Here is a 21,604-nt window from a genome sequence, read left to right as displayed (position 1 = left end):
GAAATGGTCTTCTAAAGCAGAGATTAGCATGAGTAAGTTTCTAGGAGGCTTGTTTATCCTGCCTAGGACTCAGAGCATCTTGAAGGACTTTTAAATCATTGACCACAGGAACATAGATCACAAAAGGTAATTTGCTGGTGGATGCCGATTTCCCAGGCCAAACTGGTGGCAAGGCTGAAATATGCACTGAGAAACCACGAGCCCATCTTTGAACATGGCCTGCAGTTTGGGCCTGTGACCACCACTGTTAGGCTCATTTCTGCCTGATGGTATCCACCCAAAGCTGTCACTTGGGCACATGTATAGGAGTCAGGCACCCAGTCCTATCCCCCAGCACCTCTTTGGGCCTCAGCATCTTTTTCCCTCTCAGACAGGAGTGCGCTGGCTGAAAATCCCTTCCCCCCCAGCACAAAGGGACCCTTTAGGGAAATACTCCCGTAATTCCAGCTTGGCTTTTCTACCTCTCTTGGCTCTGCTCTGGCTGCTCATAGGCTTTTTGAGCTTTGTTCCTACAGTTAATCTTGAGCCTCAAAAGATCCTTAGGAAACTACCAATCTAGTATTTTCCGAATTTGCCCCAGCCTCACCCTAGGTCCACAGAGTCAGGATCTCCAGGGGAGGGGCCTATTGATCCACATCATCAGCAAGTTCCTTAAGGCTCACTAATTAAATCTCCCCTCCCCCTGCCCCATCTCTCATTATTCAGGATGGTTCATAGAGGGCAAAAAGCCCCCCCTGCCTAGAGCAGTGAGATCTGAGCACAGTCTCCACTCAGCTCTCTGTGAGACTCCCAGAAATCATCGCATCTCTCTGGGCCTCATCCGTTTAAAGAAGATGACAACGATAGTCTTGCCTAACTTGCAGGGTCCTTGAGATGGGTGAAGTGACCCTGGGGATGGGAAACTGAGGCTCAGTGAGAGAAGAAATCCTTACAAGGTCATCCACCGCTTCATCCGCCTGTTCTGCGCCAGGCAGGCGCTGGGGATTCAGCCGGGAACAACTTGTTGGGGGAGATGACATCCTAGTAAACAATGAGCCCAGTAAATGAACCAGATAATCATGATAAAGGGACTAAAGGGGTTTTCGAGAGTCAGGGCAAAGGTGGGGTGGGGAAGGGCCTGCCCAGGAGCTCAGGAGGGGTCACCCTGGCAGAGACCTGGTGGTGGGGAGCCGTCCGGGGAGGCCCTGGAGGGTTGTCATAGGCCCAGCGGCCGCAGAGCCGGAGGCCCCCTCGCGCCGGCCAGGTCGCTCCCGGGGTGGGGGTGGGGGTGGGGTGGGGGTGGGGGCCCGGAGGCGCGGCGGGCGAGGGTCTTTGTCTCCCTGGTTTTCTCCGAAGCCTCTCCGACCCCCAGCGCTGCTCCCTCTTTGACCTCGAATAACTTGTTGGCTTCCCCCGGGCTTTGTTTCCCCGGGGTCGGCGCCTCCCGGACGCCCGGCAGCCGCCCCGGGCCCTCGTGGGTCCCGCATCTGACGCCCCCGCCCCCGCCCCCGCCCCGGCCCCGGCCCGGCCCCCGGCCCGGCCCCCGCCCCGGCCCGCTCCGAGGCGGGGGTCAAAGGCAGCCGCGTCACGTGGTCGCCGAGCGGCCCCGAATCGGCCGGGGGAGCGGAGGGAGAGCCCGGGGGAAGCCGAGGACCGGCCCGCGGCAGCCCCGCCCCGCCCCCGCCCCCGCCCCGGGCGCTCGCCGCACGCCCGCCGGCCGCCGCGGCCTGGGGAGCCGATCTCGGGCCGGCACCACGCTCCATCACGGGATCGAGCCCCGCTCCCGCGGCCGCGCTTCGGGGAGGTAGGCGCCGCGGCCGCAGGGGCGCAGGGGCGCAGGGGTGCGGGCGGGCGGGCGGGTGCGGGTGCGGGTGCGGGGCGGGTGCGGGCCGGGGCGGCCGGGGGCGGGGGCTGGGCGGGGGCGGGGGCTGGGCGCCGGCGGGCGGAGGGGCGGGGCGGGGAGGGGGCGGCGGCGGCGGCGGGGAGCGGGGAGCGGGGAGCGGAGCGGTGCGAGCGGCGGCGGCGGCGGCGGCGGCGGCGGGGGCTGACCCGGGGCCAGAGCCCGCGGCGCCCGCACGGCCGCAGCACGGAGCGCCTCCGCCCCCGGGGCCGCCCGGCCTGGCCAGGTAAGGGGCTGCGAGGCCCGGGGCCGCCGTCCCCTGCCGCCGGGGCCGAGCCGGGGCCGAGCCGGGGCCGAGCCGGGCGTGCAGGCCGCGCGGGGCCGGGCGGCCGCGGCGCGAGTTCGGTGCGGGCGGGCGCCGGGCGGGCGGGCCAGGCTGCGGGGCCCGCGCACCCCGCGGGAGCACAAAGGGTGGGGGCGGCGCGGGCCGGGCGGGGGCCGGGCGGGGGCCGGGGCGGGCGAGGGCAGCGCGGCAGCTGTAGGTCACGGATAATGTCACTCACGAGGAATGCCCCCTCCCCCCTCCCCTCCCCGAACAGGGGAAACTTTTGTCCTGCGAGGGAGGGGGCTAGAGGCCGGGCCCCCGCTCGGGCTCCGCCAGGCGGCCCGACCGGTTTTCCCGGGGCCGCGCGGCCTGGTCTCCAGCTCCCTTCCTCCGTCCGGCGCCGGGAGCCGCGGGTCCGAGCGCTGCTCCTGGCCGCCCTGGGCCGGGCCGGGCCGGGCCGAGGTCGGGGCGCCGGTGGCGCGGGCGCGGGACGGGCCGGGGATCTGGGCACCGGGCTCCGGGCTCTGCCGCCCGGGACCCGAGCACGCAGGCCGCCGGGAGCCACGCCGGCCCGGGATCCGGAACCCCACCCCCGCCGAGCCCGGGCGGACTCCTCCCCGCCACCCCCAGCCACTCCGAGTGGCCTCGGCAGCATCCCCCCCCCCCCCGTCGGAGGGGGGACCGACCTGGGCGGCTGTCACCTCCCAGCTCTGTGACCTTGGGCTGATTCCTTACCTTTCCCTCACCTCGGTTTCCTCACCTGTAAAATGGGGCAAATCGAGTATACCTTCTAGAACAGGGATGAAATGAGAACCTGTGGTGCCTCAGTCACGGTGGCATGCTTGTATTCAACAAGTATTTACCGCATGTTTCCTATGTGCCAGGCGCTGGGCTAATTGTTTTGCATACATTTTTAAATCAATTCTCCCATTTTACTATTGATCACATTTCACAAAGGGAGAAACGGAGGCACGAGATGGTAAAGGTCACACGCATGGGAAGTGGCGGAGCTTGGACTTGACTCTCTCCCCCAGCCTTGGCCTCAGCTACAGAGCTCTGTAAGGTCCCGCTGTGACTGAGCTGACACTGTCACTTGCAGTTGAAATTATGAGGACACTTGTCCCCTTTCCCTGTTGCTCTTACCCCCAGGTGATGCTCCTCCTGCCTGGTACTGGTGCAGGGTGAGCTCTTGTGCCCTGGCTCTTGTTATTGTGCGCAGCTGGAGCAGAGGGGAAGTCCACTGGAGCCTGGGCCTGGAGCTCTATGATGGTCCAACTTCTGTCGCTGCCTGGGTCCGTGGCCGGAATGCTCTCCCAGCACGAGTGGTGCAGGGAGGAGCCGGTCTCCCTGGCTCCAGCTAGGGACAGCTGGTGGTTTTGTCAACAGGCCTCTCTCCAGCACCCAGGGGACGGCAGAGCCTTTCATCTCCGTTCAGGCCAGGTCACTTTCAGATCAGCAGGGGGCAGAGGTAGGGCCAAAAAAGTGGAGCCCTTGGGGCAATGAGAGACATAAGGCCAAGGGATTTATATCCCAAGTGTCCTCTTGTGTGAATCATCATCAGGGTCCTCCTTATTGCTAAACATATGGGCTCCTCTAGGTGCTCCAGCCCCAGAGGTCCCTGAGGACAGTAATGGGGACAGACTTTGAGCCAGTGTCGGGATTATAGAACCCTATTGGAAATTGCATGTGTATATGGGGTTTCTGAGCCTAGGAAACATTGTAGGCCAGTAAGTGAATGTGTGGGGTGACCCAGACTTCCACTGGCTTTAGTGCCTTGTGCTGGCTCAATTTTTTAGCATCTTACGACTGCTGATCAGGCTCTGATTGGGGGCCCTGAGTAATTTTCTTTTTTAAAGGAAAACAACTTGCTAGTTAATAAATGACATCTTAAAACAATGGAGTAGGGTAGGTGATAAAAGTTCTTGGGAGATGCAAATTTGTGCATTACTGCTGCTCCGAGGGCTGTGCCAGCACTGCATCTGGGATTTGCAGGGTCTGTAGGCCTTTGCTAGACTCCACGAATAGGGGGCCCTCCTGCGCTGGCAGATCACTGTCAGCATGTAGGAACAAGAGTAGTGGAAATTCCACTACTAGCTGGACTTTGGCGGGACTCAGAAATGTGGGGCAATGAGTGGAGGGGCTGGATGACCGGAAGGAGTCCTGAGGGGTGGGGATGACCCTTGACATGTGGCCAGATGGTCCTTATCATCACGATCAGAGCAGGAAGAGAGGCCTCTGGGAGAATCAACAGGTGAAGGGAGGGAGCCAGCAAGCAAGAAAAGATAGGTAGCGAGCCTCCTGTCAACAAGGAGCATGCAAGAAACAATTTTAAATCACAAGTTGAGGATGCGGTCGAGTATGGAATCATACACTGGGGGTTGGCCCAGGGGTCAACTGAGGGACCCTGCATCAGAGAAATAGAGAAAATAGTCTCTGGGCTCAGCAGCCCTGAGCTCTCTCTGCTCTGGGCTTTGGGCCTGCTCGACCTGTCTTCCATACTTGGGGACCAAAGCAAGGCCTGCAAGTCCCTAGAGACTGGGCAGACTTGTACTGGCTTGGAATTTGGTTTTGGGTATGGCTTGAAATATCTGGACTGTTTGGAGGACTTGGACGTGCTTTACGTGAAATGGAACATTAGGGTAATTTGTTAAATATGTATGGAAACTGTCTGCGGAGTGGGGTGATGGGGAAATGAAATGGGATGAGGTGCCGCTTGTTTCTCAGTGGAGAGACTGCTGGTCTGGTGGGGGAGGGAAGACAAGGATCACTGATGGTAAAGAGGCAGGACGTGGTCAGTGATAGATGGGCTTTGGAAGGTCAGTAGAGGGGAAAAGCTCTTTCGGTTGTTGATGTCGGCAGGGCTTCCTGGGGGAGGAAGTGTTTATGAGGATGCACGCTATGGGAAGGGGAGCAAATGGGAGGCAAGATTGGGTTGTAGGGAGTTTGCAGCATCCTGCTCAGAAGTTTGGATTTTATTCTGTAGCGGTGGACAGGGCAGAGGGTTGTAAGCAGCTCACTGAGTCGATGCCTGTTACTGTGTCTTGTGCCAGGCTCCTTACAGACGGCCCATTGAAATCTCACAGTACCCCTGCAAAGTGGCTGCTGCCGCTAGGAACCCCCAGCCCTGTCCCATTTTCAGATGGGGAAATGGAGGCTCAGAGGGGTTGAGTCACTTATAGAACTGTATTGGAACGCAGGCTGGAACTGTTTCTGCCCTACTGTGCTGTTCCAATCAGAGGTCATTTGGTCAAAGATGATGGCAAGACTGGTAGTTTGAGACCAGTTCAGAGATGGTGCTAATTGTGGTCCAGCAGAGAGCTAACCAAAGCCCAACTCAGACCATGGGATTGAGGAAAGGAGGGGGCGGCTGCAGGATTTTCTAGCTGCCTTGGGGATCAGGGTCATTATAGGTGACCTAAGGTTTGGGGAAGGACCCTAAAGTGGCTATGTCACTACTTTCGAACCCCTGTGGGGCTCTCTGGGAGCAGAGGACATAGTCTTTTCCTGTGTGTTCCGAGGGCAGAGATAGCACCAAGGGTAACAGGAGGCTAACAGGAATAGGATGCCTGGGGAGGATGTAAGGGCTCCATTGCTAAAGATATTCAGTTTGACAGGAGGGTGGGAGAGGGTGTAGAAGGAGTGTACCAGCAGGGTCAGGGCTGGGTGACCTCTCTCAGTTCCCTTTTTCTCTCAAGAATCTCAGCAGCTGGGGTGGTGCTCGGCCCACTTCCACCCCCTGTTTTTCTCATAGCTCTTCAGAGTGGTCCCTTCCTGTGCTTCTTGGGAAGTTCCCCATACTTGCCTGGCCTGCAGTGCTCTCCCTGGGAGAGTCCTTACCCGTGGAATCCACTTAGCACAGCTGACCTTCCAGGGGCCCCTCGGGGCGTCTGGATCAGCTGCCAGAGCCCGGGATGCCGGGGACTGTGGTTTCACAGAGGACTGGAAACCCTCTGCTTCCTTTTCCCAGTCTGTGAAATGGGTTCAGTCTCTCTTTCCTCAAATATGTGGAAAGAAGGCTGAATCATGAATCAGTCTGAATCAGTAGGAGTTGGAGGGAAGGGCTAGTGGGTCTGAAAGCAAGGGGTGGGAGGGCTGGGGCGGGGGCAGGGCTATCCCCCTCCTTCCCTGCAGTAAAGGTTAAAGCAGGGTCTCCTGGTCTGGTGGCAGGAAGAGGGGGCAGTCACCAGGAGAGGTGCTTTCTCCTGCCTCTCCAGTACGCCTACAAAGTTCTGCCCATTAGCTTCAGCTTGGAGGTTTGGAGCTTTGTAGAAGGTATGGACATAACTGTCTAGGACTGTGGCCTTGGGGCCAGAGCCAGACTGCCACCAAAGGAGTCCCAGAGGGAACCAAAGCTCTTGTTAGATGGGGGAGAGTTCATATTAAGTTGCCTCCTAGCCCTTTTAATTTCTACGTGTTCTATTTCTTGATACAGATTGGATTCATCTAACTTTAAAATATACGTTGCAAATGAGCATTTATTTATTTGAGGGCAGAGATGGGAGGTAGCCCATGTTATGTTAGCTGCTGCCCTATCTCCCATGGCCCCTCAACCCTCAAGCAGAACCTGCCTCCTTTTCCTCCCTGCATGTGCTCATCCCTTCCCCAGTGTGCATCTCTGTTCCTGGTGAGGATGCTACACTCCAGTCACCTCCCCTCACCCCCCCCAACCCTTCCCCCACTAGGGCCCAACTCCAGTGTTATCTCCTCCATACAGTCATCTCTAATGCCACAGAGCTGGCATTGCCTGCTCCCTGCTTTGGCATAGGCAGAGCATGTCATATGGCCCCCTCATTGGGCCCTTCACACACCTGGCATTGAATTCTGATTTTTTAAAGGACATGTCTCATTTCTTGTAGGCTCCATGCTTTGAAGGCAGGGGCTGCACGTGGCCATTTCTACACCAGTGCGGGTAGACAACATTGCAGAGTAGAGTCAAAGGTTGTAGGTTTGAATCCCAGCTATGGCACCATTAGCTGTGGGATCTAGAGGAAATTACCTAAATCTTAAATCCCTTTGGAGCATTGGTTTTCTCAACTGCAAAATGAGGGAAGTAATAGTCCTAGGAGAGTTGAACAGATCAATGCCTTGTCCAGACTAACAGTCCATAAATAGGAGCTCTTCAAAGATAATAGATAGGGTTGTTATTGTTTATACCTAGGGGGTGGCCTGTCCTTTCAGAGATGAAGGGAAGAATCCTTGGAGTTTGAATTCCTGAACTTGCTGTCGAGTAGCCTGAGAAGGCTTGTTCAGAAGAGGAAACTGAGGCCCAGGGAGTCAGGGCAATTTGCATGGGGTGTGGGAGCTGGCATTCTTATCCAGGAAGCCTGACAGGATAACTTCTCTTGGTTACACCTGTTTTTCTTCTCTCCTTTCATCAGGGTGAAGGTGCTCAAGTCTTGCAGGCTCAGTTTCCTCCCTGGTGGCCATGTTGAATGGTATCTAAAACTTGTGCCAATTAATTTAGTCTGGCTGGCCAGTCCTGAGGCCGTCCTCAAGATGAAGGACCCATACCCCAGATTGTGCACACTGGGCTGGAGCCTTCAGAGGCCTCTCACCTAGCCTCCCTGTGCCCGGGGAACGGGGAAAGGCTGATGGCAGGGAGAGGTGACCCTAGTGTAGGCCTGGAGGCAGGTGACTAGGACACAGACAGAGCAGAAGCTGGGAGCTAGGCTCTGGAACCAGACGGTCTGGGTTCAGATCCTTGCTGGGCCATCTCCTACTTGTGGGACCTCGGGCAAGCTCTTTAGTATCTTCATCTGTACGGAGGGGATCATAATTGTCCCCATTGGACAGCATTTAGAAAGATAATGGAGGGTACATGCTTAACTACAAGCTCAGTCCATGTTAGTTATGATTATTATTGCAGTTGGCGATGTTGTTGGCCACGGAGCTCATTTCATCCTCCCAACAGCAGTAGGAGATAGGTGCTAGTATCACCCCCTGTTAGCAGAGGTGGCAACCAGGGCTTGGCAGAGTGGATGGCTCAGCCCGGGCAGGTGCAGACTCGGCTCGGGGGATGACCATTGCGGCCTGCTGATTTCTGAGGGGCTGCTCTCGCAAGATGAAGCCGACTTGTTCTGTGAGGCCTGGAAGTGAGGAAACATTCAGAGCTAGCTAAGATGGATGGGATCGTGTCTAGAGGTGTGGAGCAGAATCCCAGCGCTCACGTGATTGAGCCGTGGTGGAGACTCTGGCCTCATTCACACCTAAAGCCTGGCTGTGTGAGGTGGGGTGGGGATTCTCATCACCCCCAGGCCGGCCATGGATCCACCTGTCTGGGCAGGTCTGCGGTGGCGGGCAGCGGAGGTCTGCTGTAATTGCGCAGTGGCAGCCACCCCTGGTCTGCGCTACCTGCCCAGGCAGAGGCCAGGTGGAGAAACGGATGTCATTATCACAGGGCCTTCACTCATGCCTCACTCTCTGCCCGGATTCTCTTCCTTCTCCCTTTAGATCAAGGCAGCTCCTGCTCATGCTTTTACAGGAGTGTTAGCATCGCATACTCATGAGAGCTCTTCTCTGTTCACCAGCACATTAAGTCCATGGTTCTCTAAGTTGTTATCTGGAGGAGTAACATCGGCATTACCTGAGAACTTGCTGGAAATGCAAAATATCTGGCCCCACCCCAGACCTACTGAATCAGAACTGGGATGGTAGGGTGGGGAGGGATCCACCAGCTGGTTTTTTTTTTTTTTTTAAGATTTTATTTATTTATGAGAGAGAGAGGGAGCGGGGGGCAAAGACAGACACAGGCAGAGGGAGAAACAGGCTCCATGCAGGGAACCCGACATGGGACTCGATCCCGGGTCTCCAGGATCAGGCAGCGCTAAATCACTGAGCCACTGGGGCTGCCCCCACCAATTGGTTTTAAGAAGCCTCCAAGTGATTCAGGTACATGCTAAAGTTCAAGAGACACTTGGTTAGATAATTTCAAAAGAAGAAGAAGAAGCTTCTCTCCTTGGGCCCTCAGCATACTCAGACATTCAGCAAATGTCAAAGACCCAGAGAAAACCCAGTTTCTCTCTACTCTGTCTTCAGGAGCCACCATCTTGTAACAGCCTCCCATCTCCAGAAAACAACCTTATGACATGGTAATAAGGTTCAGTAGAATTCCAACCCAATTCTAGGAGACAGTGCTGGGACCACTTGAGGAAGGCAGGATCAGGGGACTTGATGGGTGGGGAACTTTGTGGGTGGCAAAGGTAGATGCCAGGAACAAGCCAGCTATGTTCTGAGGCTGGAGTCAGGCAGAGAGCATGGTCCTGCTTCAGAGAAGCATGTGTGCTGGGGACAAGGGTGCATGTACGTGTGTGCGATTACAATGGTCATTTGTGGTCTGGGAGGGCTAAGGCGCCTTAGCTATCACCAGTCTAGTGCTTCTGAGCGTCTCAATAATTTTAATGATGATGATCATATAATTACCAGTCAACATTTTTTGAGAACTTATCAGTGCTTACTAGGCATAATCCTATAAAGCAGGCACTATTATTGTCCCCATTCTTTAGATGAAAATACTGGGCAGCTCGGGTGGCTCAGCCCAAATTCTATAGAATTCTATAGGGGTAAAAAAGAAAAAAAAAAAAAACAGAATTCTGTAGGGGAACTTAGAAGCATGATCTCTTTGAAAGGAGGAAAGTGGGGGATTGTCTTGGAGTTTTCATTTATCAGGCACAACTTAGGTTGTTTTTTTCAAGATGCAAGAATACATATAATATTAAATGAATTAGGTTTTGGCAGGGGTGATGGGATTGTGTTGGGATGATTAGGGCTGAAGCCTCTGCACTGGGGCCTCCACTGCAGACACTGTCATTTTTCCTGTCTCTTGGATGGCCGTTTGAGGCACATAGAGACTTACTCAATGCTGAGTTCAAGATGCCACAGCCAGGGCAAGGGATAAAAATCAGAGAGAGAAGAATGGGTCTCCTCTGGTTCTAGCAGGAAGGGTGGGAATGGGGGTCAAGATCAGGAGCCCACTGTCTAGCCTGCTGCTCTGTTCTGTCTTGGTGTCCCCAAGGAGTCCAGGAGCTAGAGGGCTTTCCTGGCACAGCGTGGGAACCTCTTCATTTTTCAGAGGGAAACCAAGGAGTAGGGACTTGCCCACACAGGGCCACACACGGTGTCATGATTGGGACCAGAACCCGGAGTTCTCTTGGTTCTGACCAGGGAAGGGTTTGTTTCCTGAGAACTGTCCCTGTCACCAACCTCCCCCGCCCTGTACATTAGGCAGTCTGGGTAGCCCTAGCCCTTGAGGTGGCCCAGAGCGACGCTGGGGGCAGTGGCGGGTGTGTCTTGGGCAGAAAGCTGCCAAAGAGAAGGCGGGGCGGCCTCCAAGGGAAGAACACCAAGAAGCCTGAACCCCAGACGGAAACCAAGTGTGTTTTCTAAGTCCTGAGAGGATATTTGGAACAATGGAAGGAGGATGGGAGAAGCTGGACTATAAAAAGGGCTTCTTGATATCCTTTAAACAACAACAAAAAAAAGTAGTAAAAAAAAAAAAAAAAGTATTCTTTAGGTTTGACTTTTGTTTCTCTGAAGGATGTTTATGTAACTTCCTGAGAACAGGATCCCAGGGCTCAGTGAAGCTTGTCAGATGCCACTGTTTATATACTCAGGGCTTTGAGCTGGGAAGGCCTTGATAGGGTGGTCTCCCCATTTTATAATTGGTGGAACTGAGGCTCTGAGAGGCAGGAGGGGCCTACCTGAGATCACGTGGTGAGACAGCAGAAGTCTCGGCACCGGGGCCTGGGTCTTCTAGAGTGTTGCAAGGGGCTGTCGTCTCGACCCACTACCCCCTGGGCTCCGGCTGGCGTGGAAGCGGACAAGGGCTGTGGAGGGGTCCCCTTGGGAAACACTCAGAGCTGTGGAGTTAGAGCAAGGCCGGGGCTGGTCTACGGCAAGGTGGGCTCACCGGATGGTGACTTGCGTGGTGGGCAGGAGGCCGGATGGCATGCTTACTGATGCCACCCCCGTCCAGATGCCACCGCCCAGCTGTGCACCGTCTGCCCAGCAGCTGGGAGCTGTGAGTCACACCCAGTGGGTGCAGAGGCGAGGGCTATTGTATGTCGTGATTGATTCTGTGATTGATTCTCCCAGCCCTGAAGGGATGACTCGGCCTCCAGCCCTGGTTCGCACCCACGCCTATGCACTTAAGCAGCTGTAGTTTAGGCTTCATGTTTACAGATATGAGGCATCTCAGAGGGTTTGGGGAGAGTCCTCTTCCTCTGCCACCTCCTGTCTCTCGATCCTGAGTATCCTATGATCTTGACTCATCTATTCTCACCAATGCAGGAGTCTGTGTGCCCCTGAGATCATGCACAACATATTGTCGGCATTTCTCTGCATTCTTTTTCTGCACAGAGAGTCTGTAGGTTTCATCAGGTTGTCAGAGGACTCAGTGTCCCCCCAAGTGCTGACAGGAGGGCAGGAGGCTGCGTGCATGTACTGCAGTGAGAAGGTTGCTGACGAGGCAGCGGGGTTGTAGTATTCCAGGAGAAAGTAGCCCAGGGGCAGCAGAGCACTACGGTTCAGGGTGCAGTCTCAGAGGTCAGTGTCAGGTTCTAAATCCTTCACTTGGGAGCTTTGTGACCTGGGGCAAGTTGCTGTGTCTATGCTTCACTTTCCCTGTCTGTAAAATGGGAGTAATAATAATAGTTTTCTCATGGTAATCACTTGGTAAAAGTGTGCTATTATTAATTAGTTCCAGCTCGTAGATCCTGTTAAGTGCCTTATCATGGGGTCGTAGTCTCCACCTGTAGCTCTGTGCTCTGTTGTTCTTTCCAGGAGCTGCAAGGAAAGTGGGAGAGCAGGGGTAGATAGGGAGGGAGGGAGAACCCTCTCTGTATTTCCCGGACTCTCTAACCCAGGCCTTCCCTGGTGCCTTGAACGTGGCTTTATCCTGAGGCAGGCTTATGTAACCAGCCAGGCCTGGCCAGGCAGGACACGATTCTTAACCTCGTTTTGTCCTCCATTGTCTCTTCCTCTGATGGAGCTGTTGCATTAGCTGACCTGTTCCTCAAGCTCCAGGGATGAAATCGAACCTGTGCTGTGCCACCGCCAATTGATTTAATCTGGAGGTTTGCTGGGCAGGTGGCCCCTCCTCCTGCCACCTGGGGACAGCCTACCCCTCCCCAGGATTCCCTCCCAGGAGTGCCCTGCCCTCCCTATCCTGCAGCCCACACCAATCCTTCTCTCCACTCCCACCCCACACACCCTGAAGCCTTCCCCAGAGATTTCAGCTGCCGGGAAGTTGGCTTCCACTGAGCTTCACAGCATGTTCTGTGTCCCTTTCAAGAAAACAGAGGCCACAAACTGGCAGGCCACGTCTGCCCCATGGGCATGTTCTGCTTAGCCCATGTCAAAACTTGAGTAAATTGCCAAGAGGAGATTTTACCTAAAAAAAAAATCCCAATTTCTGGCTTGACCTCACAAATTGGCAGAGCGGAAAACCTTGAGCCTGAGCTCTTCGCACACTTTCCTGGTCTTTTTGGCAGTCTGGGCATCTGAGTTTGTAACCCTATCCTGAAGGCACTGACTGCTTTATCTCCTGTGTTATATGGTGTTGTTCCTCGTCCATCTGCTTTGTGAGCTCTTTAAAAATGGTGGAGGGTGGTAGGGGGCTGGCTCATCTCTGCTCAAAGCATTGTGCTCAGGCTCAGGCCCATGTACACAGCAGGAGCAAATTAAGTGTTTATTTTATGAATGAAGGTGTGGCAGTGGTCCCCCCACCCAAAGCTGCAAAGGTTCCATTTAATAGAGGGCTCCAGATCAGCCTGCCCTGTGGCCCTTGAGTCCTCCCAGATAAGCTGTGGCTGCTTAGCCACTGACCCAGGCAGCTTCTTAAGCTGTGGATAAACAGTCACTGAAAGTGTTGTCCTTACGCTGCAATATAACCTCAGAGAGGAACACTCCACCTGCAGCTCTGTCTCACGATTTGCTTTCCCAGGGGGCTTGGAGGGGTCTGAGGAGGGAGGGAGGTGGGGAATCAGCAGCCCCCAGATGGCACCAAGTCCAGACCTCTACGTCCTGGCGGGGACAGGGGGAAGGGGATGGTCATCAGTTCAGGTGTTTCCTGGACTGGGCCCCCTTTCGAGCCTTTCTCTGCTTTATTCTGCTCCTAGAGCACATGCTTTATCTATCAGCTCCTTTGTCCAGCTGTCTGTACATCCAAAGTTTATTTCACTCTTTCAGTTGAAATCCTGACCATCCCTGAGACCAGCTAAGCTATCTCCTCCTGGAAAGGGTCTTGGCTGAGAGGTTGTGGTTATTCTGGGTACAAGCAAACACTGGGAAGCTTATAAAAACTGCATGTAGATCTCTGTCCCTCATCTTTGGTTCCTTTAGTCTAAGGTACAATCTCCCTCTTCTCAGAAGGTTCAGACGTGGGGCTCTGTAGATAGGTTTTGGGGACCCTGTCTTAACTCATGAAGCCCAGGGCTGGTAGGGAAGACACCCCAGGTGGCAGTTGGGCTGTGTGGCATCAACATGCCCCTTTCCCTCTCTGGCTTTCTCTTTTGCCCTCTGTGTGCTAACATACTGGGTTCCTTTCGGTAGTCATGGCTACAAGGGCCTTATGAACCATCCTTGGAGAGGATTACAGAGGGGATGAGCACAGGTGCCAGTGTCTGGGTGGGGGTGAGGCCAGGCCCAGAGAGCTTTCACATATTTCAGGTAATTATGGGAGAAGCCTGGGTCAGAGTGGGCAGGGGCTATACCTGGGGTATCAGGCCCCACAGGGAGGACCTGAGCCCAGAGTAGCTAGAGGTCTAGCCTGGCCACAGGCTGAGGGGTACTCCACTGTGTGGTCCTATGGTAGGCAATCTAAGGCTTCAATGCAGGCCTGGATAAGCTGCTTACAGATGGGTAAACTGAGGTGCATAGAAGAAGGGACTCTTCCAGTGTCGCACATAAGAGTGTAGAAAGTCAGGCCCAGATTCAGGTCATCTGACTCCCAGGCAAGGCTACACTCCTCAGTCCCTACCACCCTCTGCAGGGTCAATGCCAGATCACCCAGCTAAGACAATCGTCTGATTGTCTGGGTCGACCTCCAGGCTATGGCCTGGAAAAGTGAAGCCACCATCGTCACAGCCACCCTGGAGGCATGAAACCGGTTGGGTGTGCAAATTATCCCTCATTCTCCATCCCATTTTTTGTTTTGTTTTGTTTTGTTTTTCCTTAAACTGTCTCTGATGGGCCAGCCTTCTTGGTGCCCGTTTCCGCCTGGCACTGGGCTTCATGCTCTTTATTCTGAAAACAAAGCTTCCTTCTGATGGCCCTGCTGCAACAGGAAAAGGGCAGGCGTGGCACTGGGCTGCCCTCCTCCGCCTCCTCTTGCTGAGAACATGGGACAACCTTTGTCAGATGCTGGACCCAGGACCCAGCAGCACGGGGGCGGGGGGGCTGGGAGAGCAAGCAGCCGAGTTCCTGCTCCTGCTGGTGGGTGGATCTGCGGCTTGAGCCCAGCTGTCAGAGCCAGAAGTTCTCCCCCAGTGGCCAAAAGGGTGGGCAAAGATACCAGACAGGGACCAAGGTAAAGTCTTGCTCTTGACCAAGCAGTCGGTTGTCCCAGAACAGGATGGAGATTTGGCCAGGAACTGTTCATGTGACAACCCTCAGGGTTTCAGCTGGCACCAGGTGATTGGCCTCTAAGTGACACTGGTCTCCAGGGGCTGCAGAAACCAAAAGATGCATTCAGATGAGGGAGGCAACAGTCCCTCATTCAACTATGTTTTTTTTTCCAAGCATTTACTTTATTCAGGCACTTTTTCTTGTCCTGGGACATGGCAGTGAACAAAACAGATCAAGTCCCTGTCTTGGACTTGGGGCTGACAGTCTAGTGGTAGTGGGATAGAATCAACAGAGCAACAAATACTAGTTCAATACTTGCTGTTTGTCCGGGGGCAAAGGGTGCCTGGAAGAAAAATAAAGCTTGGTTGGGTGAGAGGACTGACTTGAGCAAGTGGTTCTGTTGTGTTTGGTGGTGGTGGAAACCTCTGCTAAGACAGCAGGCTCCATGAGGGAGGGGGGAGAGGGAGCCCCCACATATCTGGGGAAGAGCATTTCAGGCAGAGGGAACAGCAGTACAAAGGTGACAGGGAAGGTGTGGAGTGTATTTGAGGAGCAGGAAAAAGGCTGGTGTGGCTGGGATGGGAAGAAGAGCCATCCTGGGCAGGAGATGGGGCTGGAGGGAGCATGGAGGGGCAGACAGTAGGTCCCTCTGCCCCCTTGAGAGGTCTTTGCTGTCCAGCATGAGTGAAGAAGGCAAAGCTGCCGAAGGGCTGGGGCTGAGGTCACACTTGCTTCAGCACACATCTGGGAAGGATCGAGTGTGCCACCACCTGAGAAGAGACTGGAAGGTGGAAGCAGGATGCCTGGCCTGGAGACTCCCACAGTTACACAGATGTGGAAGGGCTCAGTGTGACCACTGTGCAGGAGGCAACCAGAGGTCAGATTCTGGATCGATTTTACAGGATAAGCTGATGGATTAGGCATGGGGGGTGAGAGGAGGAGGTGTCCACAGCAAGGATTCTGGCCTAAGGGACTAGAGGAAAGGCGGCAGTACAAACAGGTTTGGGAAAATAAATGGAGATTTCAGGTCAGATGCATTAAGTTGGAGCATTGGCTGGAGTGGAGGGGTGCTTGGGGAGAGATTGGTCCCCAGCCTGCATATTCCTGCTGTCAAGGGGGCGATTCCTGCACGGGGCTGAGGGGTACCCTCCTGAACTCTGAGAATCTGTTCTCTAAGAACAAATGTTCCTTGGACCGTTCCTGTTCTTTTCTCTCTTTGCAAACCTGCTCCTGCTTTTCTATTTTGAGGGAAAAGGCAGATTCTGAGGACTCATTGTCATGGTGGTCCCAGTCTTTCTGCCCAGCGTGGCTCTTGTGGGGCGTGGAGGGGAGCTCCGGAGGCCTCAGGCTTTGCCTTGGCTCTGCTGCCAATAGAGAGAGCTTTTACTCTGTGCCTTGGTTTCCACTCTCGTACACAGAAGGGTTGAGCTGGCCCCAGAGTTCTGAGGGGGGCAAGTGTACTTGGGGATGCTGTATCGCACAGTGGTTTAGAACTTGGGCCTGGAGTGCAGGTATAGCTGTGAATCCATGCTCTGCCCCTTGGCTGTGAGACTCTGGGCCAGTGATGTGATCTCTCTGAGCCTTAATATTCTCACTTGTGAAAATGGGCCAACCATCTGTGTCAGCGTTGCAGTGAGAGTTAAATGAGAAAGTTCATACAAAACACTTAGCAAAGGCCCTGGCACTTCCCATACCCTGTTAACAACAGGCTCTTAGTAATAGTGACCTATGTAGTTGGTCAGGTTAAGGGGTTTTGCCTGGTGGCAGGAGGAGCCATGGAAGGTCACTGAGTATCAGCCTGTTACAGATGTGATTTGAGGGCAGCCGTGAGTGTAGAGACTTGGCCTGAGTCCTCTTGGTAAGTCCCTGATCCCTTCTACCTGCCAGAGTGAGAACTAAGGGCAGGCCCTACTGGACTTGCCTGCCCTTCTCTGGCTGAGGGTCTTCACGGACTTGGCATGAGCAGCCTCCACCTTGCATAGGGTCCCTTGGGGATGAAGTGATGATTTCCCATAAGTTCTCCTACAGGTTCTCTTGTCTGTACATCCCAGTGGCTGACCTTAGGGAATGTAAATGCGGGGCTTTGAGGGGCAGGTGACATTGAGGGGACTTGAGTTACATATAGGGCTCTGCACAGAGCCAATGGGGGCAGGGCAGGCCTGGAGTGGCATTCCACGGGGCACTTGACTGTGCCCTCAGTTCCTGGGCTAGGTCCAGGCTGGGTGGTGCTTGTTCCAGTGGAGCCGTGGAGAGGTTGACAACGGGCGGAGGAATGTGGCCCCCTCAAGACCCACACTTCACTGGTGCCCAGGCATGCCGGCTGGGCCCTGGGCTTTTGCAGGCCTGTTTCTCAGCAGTTGAGCCATGCCAGGAGGGCCAAGGACATTTTAGAGACCCCAGGGCTCACAGCCAGGCATTGCTTGTTTTCCCAGGGTCCAAGTGTTTTTGGGGATGGAGGGGGGCTCTGGAGATAGTCCAGGGACTTTTCTTAACAGCCAGTAAATTGAGATCCAGAGAGAGCAAGGCACTTGACCAAGGTCTCACAAGGCCGCCTTCCTACTATCTGTCACCTCCCTCCGTTCCCATGTCCTTTGCTTAGACTCCTGGCCTCCTGCCCGGATGTTTGTAACAGCCTCTGTCTTGTGGGCTCTCTGAGAGCTTTGTTTGTCTTCCTATTATCATACTCTTGCTGTAACCTGCCAGGCGCACATGCTGTTTGAGTGTGTCTGGTCTCCTTTCCCCTCGAGTCCTAGACAGAGCAGCGTTGCTCAGACATTCTGAGCTTTGGCCCCAGAGCCAAGCTCTGTCACTTCCTAGCATGGGGACCTGGGGCAAGATATCCACATTTCCAAGTCTTAGTGTCTCTGTGAAATGAACCCAATAGTACTTAGTTTAGGAGGATGATTAAATGAGATAGTATGTGAAGTGCTGGATATAATCCCTACACAGAGTAAGCTCTCAAAACTGGTCATTGCTGTAAGTGCTGGTTGAACTGGAAGTCAAGGGCATGGGAGGAGGACAAAGCTCTGGACCAGGAGGCAGAGATGTGGGCTCCAAGTTCATTCTCAAATACTGCCTCACCATGTGCATTTGGTGACGTCACTCCTCTGGGAACCTGACTTTTCTCTCATTTGAGAAAGGCCGAAGAAATGCCCACTATGTTCTTAAAAGATTTTCATGTGACAGTAAAGTGATGGCTGTGAAAGAGCTTTGCATCTGTGTAGTGATTTATAAATGGCGTGGCAGTGGCTGAGGTGTGCTGTTGGCGATGAAGGCACTGCAGCCACCACCGTGGACGACTGGCTTGGCTAGAGGCTGGTCGGTCTGCAAATGCTCAGCGCCCACACCGGCTTCCCCTCCCTGCTTGCCTGTTCCTGGCCCCGACCGGCTTGCCTTTCACATTAGCCTCACCATCGCACACTCAGAGACGTGGGAGGTGCAAAGACCTGATGGCATCTCCCAGGCCCTACTGGGTTTTGGGTTATCTGTGGCCAATGCCATGGAATGTAGGATTACAGCCAGACACTGGTTCAAATCTCAGCTGAGCACTTCCCCCCACTGGGAACCTTAGCAAGTTGCTTGACTTCTGTGAGCCTCAGTTTCCATACTTGTCAGATGAAGGCCTAACGAAGTGGACGCCAATCATCTAGCAAAGGGCCCAGCATGTGGTGAAACAGGGGGGTTGTAGAATGTGTCTTCTGCCTGGAGCGTGGGGACTGATGGGTTTATGGATGGCAAGGAGTGGGGGCCATCATGCCCGGTTCTAGGGATGAGCTGCAGGGGTCAGCTGCCTAGCTCGGAGCTCGGAGGGCCCTTTGGAGTCATCTGGCACCATCCATTTTGCTGGTGAACAAAGTAAGTCCTGGAAAGGAGCAGGTGCTTGGTTGAGGTCACTAGCAGGTTAGAGGACAGCTGAGCCTGGGGTGAGGCAAGTGAGGTGCCAAGAGGCACACTTTAGGGAGCCCTCAGTCTCAGGTGCCACTAGGAGATGGTGCTCACTCTCAGCACTGGGCAGGTACACGGCAACACCTGGGAAGGGGTGCCTCCTTATGGTTTGTGCCTGCTGCCTCACTAGCCAGGTTTAGGCCTGGACCTCCAGTCTGCTCACCCTGGGAACTGATCCCCACGCCTTGGAAGTGCAGGAGCACCTACGATGCACCTTTTAAACGTCTTGCTGCAGCCCCTTGGGCCCCTTTAAAAGGAATCTGTAATAAGTAGGTCACCGGTGCTTTTTGCTCTGTCTGTGCTCTCTAGTGTATGTGTTCCAGAGAAAGTGAGGCCCTCCCACCTGCCTCCCCCCACCTCCTGCCCCTTTCCCTGCCAGCTGTGCTTCCCTGTAAGCGTGGTGAGCCCCTCACACATAATGCATGCTGGCGGTGGGCTCCTGTTGTGGTGACAAGCCCCAGCAAGTCTAGAGGGATGAGGCCACTTTCATGCGTGCCCTGAGTGAAGCCTCCCTGGCCTCAGCAGGCCCGCACTGTGCCCACCAGGCCTCCAGGAGATTAGGGAGCTTCTGCAGCTCTAAGTGACTCAAAGCTTTCCCTTCCTTTTTGTTGCCGCCAACACATCCAGCTTCCCTCCTCTCTGGCCATGGAGCCTCGAGCCTTTTCGGTTTCCGTAAGGCTTTCCTGTCTTACGGGCAGCCTTGTCTTGGGGTGTCTGTATGGGGCAGCTTCCCCATCACCACTGCTGGGCCTGCTGGCTGGGCCTTAGGTGGCTGTGAAGGAGTAGCCAAGACCTTTACTCCTTGCAGAAGTTCTCAGGAGTTACTCAGGGCTGCAAGGGTCCTGGGCCACCCTTGTATTGTGACATGAGGGGACTCGGACCATCAGCTCGGTCTCCAGCCCCAGGCCCACACATAAGGAAACTCCGTCTTTCTTCCCTACTACAACTGTGGGGGCCTGAAATTCTGCTATTAGCAAGTTGTTTTGTGCTTTCCTTGGTGTCATCTAAAAAGGCAAGTACCCTTGCAAGTGGATGGTCTTGCACACACGCTGCTGAAGAGTGAGCCTGGCCCTTTCCAGCTGCGTGTGTGACCATGGCCTGGTTGCTTCTCCTTTCTGGGTCACATCAGGCCCTTTTAACCCAACACCTCAACACACTGGCATGGCTTCTCCGCCTTTCACATTCTGGCAGTTACCCCTTTTCCTCCTCTGCTGAACAGGGCAATGGGAAGGACCCAAGCACTGAGTTAGGATGGGGCCAGGGCTCAGAAGCCAGCGTCACGACGCTTTGACCACCAGCTTGGCCTCGGTAGAGGATGTCAGGCCTTCTTTCTGTTCTTCTCAGGATGTGCGGGGGACACTGAGGTCTGGAGTGGGGAGCACCTTGTTTGGATCACATAGGCAGTCATGCAGAGCTGCAACTAGAAGGTCTTGCAGGCGCTGTGGGCTCCTCTGACGCTGGTGGCAGCCTTTCTTGAGAGCATCTAGAGAGCCCATCAGCACGAAGGTCAGGGACGTGCTTTCTCCCCTTCCGTGGAAGGCACCTGGCGGGGGGCCTCTGCCTGCGGTGGGGCCCCTGGGTGTAGGGCAGAGTCCGGCAGGACATCCTCTTTCCTAAATCCAGGAGGGAGGGGCTGGTGGCCTGCAGCAAGGAACATGTCAGTGAGGTGCCTGGAGGCTTCTGGGAGGGATCTCCATTGGTGGCTCAGGGTGCCCTAGGGCCTCCCCTCCCTCCCTCCCTCCCTTCTGGGGAGGGAACTCGGCTGAGAGTAATGCCATTTGTCCTAGCTCTGGGATTAGGTGCGGCCGCGTTAAGTGAAGAGTGTGTAGCCATTAAAGGGATGCAGTGAAGGGAAGCGGAGCCCAGCGCAGCTGCCGGACGTCTGGTGGGTCTTGTCATTCTCTCCCTGGCCATCCCATACCCTCTGACCATGGCCCCTAGTCCCCTCCTTCCTGTCCAGTCCTCCCAGGTCTGCCTGGACATGTGTGTGTGCCTGTAGTGCTTGCGTGCTCACAGCCATATGGGGGAGGGGTCCGGGGGTGCTGGGGTGGGGGCAGCCTGGCCCCCAAGCCTGGTACCGGGTCCTGTCTGCCTTTGGGACCAGGAGCAGGTTCCTCAAGTGTCCTAGCCCCTGGGGCCGCCCCAGAGAGATGGCTCAGGATGGACCCTGCAGATTCCTGGTGGAGTAGAAGGAGGTGGTGGCTGAGAGATGGGAAGGAAGGTCTCAGTTTCTCTTGTAGCTTCTTTTGGGCTGGGCAAGTCTGTGAACTGGCCGGAAGCCAGCAGTTCTGAGAGTTAAAGATTTACTGCAGGGCCTTTGAGGTAACTGGAATGGTGAGGTCCCAGGGTGCTCAGAAGTCACATTCATGACTTTGATCCTGTCTAGACTGTGAAAGCCACAGCTTGTCAAAGCCAGAAGGACCCCTAGAAAGTTCCCAGGTTTTTAATTTGTCATATGGTGGGGGCCGGACACAGCCACCTTGAATTTGTTTGGAATGTGGTATTTGTCTGTGGGGAGCTCACTAAGAGCTTTTATAGACTTTCATAGGGTTCTGTAACCCCAGGAGGTCATAAACTTCTGATCTGGTCCAACCGCTCATTGTCCAGTCGAGGAAATAGAGGCTAGATGTAGGGAAAGGTCTTATCCAGAGGCACATAGGGAGCGAGTGGAGTGGCTGGGACATGGATATGGACTCCAGGCCCACATGGATTTTGGCTTTTTTTTTTTAAGCTTTTTAAAAAATATATTTATTTATTCATGAGAAACCCACACACAGAGGCAGAGACATAGGCAGAGGGAGAAGCAGGCTCCCCGCAGGGAGCCAGATGTGGGACTCGATCCCAGGGCTCTGGGGCACGACCTGAAATGAACCACTGAGCCACCCAAGCGCCCCAGATTTTGGCTTTTGTATCAATGAGATGGAGGCCTCCTGAGAATGCCTGCTTCTTGGAAT

General features: G+C 54.9%; 1 protein-coding gene across 3 annotated transcripts in view; it reads left to right on the top strand.

The window, feature by feature from the left end:
* The first annotated feature begins 1,645 nt into the window (after nt 1-1,645).
* The window catches only part of NDST1 (N-deacetylase and N-sulfotransferase 1), a 59,946-nt gene continuing 39,987 nt past the window's right edge, over nt 1,646-21,604 (top strand). For 2 of the 3 annotated variants that reach the window (XM_072756882.1, XM_072756880.1), the window contains exon 1: nt 1,646-1,783. The gene's annotated coding sequence lies outside the window, so the exon portion shown is untranslated. Of the gene's footprint in view, nt 1,784-1,962; nt 2,106-21,604 lie in introns of those variants that run through there. The other variant, XM_072756881.1, reaches the window with a different exon arrangement.

This window comes from Vulpes vulpes, chromosome 4 (assembly GCF_048418805.1).
Source record: "Vulpes vulpes isolate BD-2025 chromosome 4, VulVul3, whole genome shotgun sequence".
NCBI lineage: Eukaryota > Metazoa > Chordata > Mammalia > Carnivora > Canidae > Vulpes > Vulpes vulpes.
The sequence above is the reverse complement of the archived record's forward strand: the minus strand, read 5'-3'. Positions and strand labels throughout refer to the sequence as shown.